Source organism: Mastomys coucha, unplaced genomic scaffold (assembly GCF_008632895.1).
Source record: "Mastomys coucha isolate ucsf_1 unplaced genomic scaffold, UCSF_Mcou_1 pScaffold22, whole genome shotgun sequence".
NCBI classification, from domain to species: domain Eukaryota; kingdom Metazoa; phylum Chordata; class Mammalia; order Rodentia; family Muridae; genus Mastomys; species Mastomys coucha.
The window spans coordinates 10,584,054-10,586,779 of record NW_022196905.1 but is presented as its reverse complement, the minus strand read 5'-3'; positions in this window follow the sequence as shown (position 1 = coordinate 10,586,779).

Here is a 2,726-nt window from a genome sequence, read left to right as displayed (position 1 = left end):
CTTACCTGCCCTCCTCCCCACACCAGCCCCCCTCCTCACAATGACCCCCTCCACACACACACACACACTGGCCAGGAAGCCCAATCTCCATGCCCTTCTCCCCTCTGCTCACAAGCAGGTGGGAGGTCCTGGGAAAAGACACTGAAGGAGCTAATAGTTGGCCCCAGATCTCTTCTCTGTCTGATCTGGACTCCACCTTCAGAACTATGTCCTTGGGGTAGGAACATCCTGGCTCCAAGGCTGTTGTCTACAAAATAGACAGCCAGCAAGAGATAGCTGGCCCCAAGCTAAATGTGGCCACTAGGTGTTTGTCACTAGGTTATCAGTGGTGCAGAGGGCACATTATAGAGACAGACATGTATTAAGTCTTCCTGTTGGTGGGAGGTGGGAGTGTACGCCTTTAATCCCAGCACTTGGGAGGCAGACACAGGTGGATCTCGTGAGTTCAAGGCCAGCCTGGTCTACAGAGTGAGTTCTAAGACAGTCAAGGCTACAGAGAAACCCTGTCTCAAAAACAAAACAAAACAAAACAAAAAAACAAAAAAACAAAAAAAACTACAAACACTATTAGTTGAAGAATATTTTGAGTTGGGTGTGGTTGTAGGTGCCTAGAATCACAGTACTTAAGAAGCCAAGGAAGAGGATCCAATCTGGAGTCTTAAACCAGCCTGAGCTGTCTCCAGTTGAGAGAGAGAGAGAGAGACAGAGAGACAGAGAGACAGAGAGACAGAGAGAGAGACAGAGACAGAGAGACAGAGAGAGAGATGAGGGGAGGGAGGGAAAGAAGGAAGGAAGGAAGCTAGCTGTACTGGCTGCTTTTGTGTCAACTTGACCCAAGCTAGAATCATCAGAGAGGAAAAGCCTCAGGTGAGGAAATGCCTCTGTGAAATTCAGCTGTAAGGCAATTTCTCAATTAGGGATCAGTGGGGGAGGGCCCGGCCCATTGTGGGTGGTGGCATCCCTGGGCTGGTGTTTCTGGGTTCTATAAGAAGGTAGGTTGTGCAAGCCATGAGGAGCAAGACAGTAAGCAGCACCCCTTCATGGCCTCCGCATGAGCTCCTGCCTCTGCTTGCGTTTCTGTCCTGACTTCCTTCGGTAGTTTAACAACAGTGTGGAGTGGAAGCCAAATAAGCCCTTTTCTCCCCAACATGCTTTTGGCCATGGTGTTTTATTGCAGCAATAGAAACCCTAACTAAGTTAGAAGCCAAGAAAATATTATTTGGTAAAAGATTTTTATAATCACACCAGTGAGCTGGTGTGCATGAATGTTTGTGCACCACCTGCATGCTTGTGACTGAAAAAGCCAGAAGAGGGTCTGAGATCCCCTGGAACTGGAGTTACAATGGGTTTTGAGTCTCCATGGGGGTGCTTGGAACTAACAAGCCCCATCCTGCAAAGCAGCGTGTATATTTAACTGCTGAGCCCCCAGCTCCCTAATTTATATGTATATATAGTGTCTAGGGTGTGGCAAGAGGAAAGAAAGGGAAAGATAGGAGGGGGCATGGTGAAAGTATGTTATATATCTGTATGTGAACGTCCTGAGGAAATCTTGATCCTCTGTATGATAAACATATGCTAATGAAAATCGAAGCCAAGCAGACAAGCACACAAACGGGAAAGTTATAGACTGCCTGTTTTAAAATCAGCACGCTTCTAGTAGCTTCTCCCTATGGAGTGAATATCTTCAATGAGTAGCAACACTGTTGGCTATGTGTTCACTCCGCCAGCTCTGTCCTGCAGCTCCCAGCCACCAGAGCCAGTGACTTCACATCTCCGCTCTGAACAGCTCAGGCTTTACAGCCTAAACTGCTTCTCAGTGGATGGATCCTTTGAGGACATTGGGTCAGTTTCTATATCAGTCGTCAGGGTCCAAGAAAGGCCCATTTTTATTAAAGCCCAGTGACCCAGTTCACACTCTCAAACAAGTGTGAGTGAAGAGCAGAGGGTGACCAGGAGCCATCCAAGGCCCAAGAAACTGACCTTGGTGTGCTGGAGTCCCCAAGTTAAGTCTGCCGCTGGTCCCAAAACAACTCTTAGAGGAATATGCAGATCAGAGAGACAGCCAGGACATGGTTTGAGGCCAGAAGCAAGCCAGGCGGAGGCCCCAGGGTTCGAGGCCAGGCACTGCCCCCTAGCCAGGGACGCTTACCACCATCCCACTTAACATACTGGGAAAAATACTGGAGGCGATGGGCAGAGGCAGGGTGTCAGGGAGACTGTGTGTTAACCCCGTCACCCAAGGCGGCAGCACCTCCCCAGCTGCCAAGAAAGCTGGCTACTTGCTGTGCCAAGAGAAAGGCAAGACGAAGGGGCCCTCACCTCATTCTCCAGAGGCTGTCCAGTTGCTGCCTCTCAACCCCCACCCCCCCTCCTCACAGCTCTCTTGCCAGGGAACAGGATGGCTCTTGCCCGCAGGAGATAAAGATTCCGAATGGTTCCATCTCCTGCCAAGCTCTCAGCCCAGCCACCAAGGTGGATTCTGTTCCAGTGAAGTCCCCACAGGCCTTCAGCCACCCCTTTGTGTCTCTGGTGAGGTATCCCCACTGAATGTCAGGGCTTGGTGGGAGAGGTTTCTGAGACCCCTCCCAACTCCAGCAAGCCTTCCTGGAAGCTTCTGCTGCACAAGTCTGGTTTTAGACTGCCCACCTTAAATACCCCCGTGTAAGTGACAGAGGGTGGCACTAGTCCAGGCCAGGTTGGAGAGCCAGGTAGGTTCAAAGCCAGGC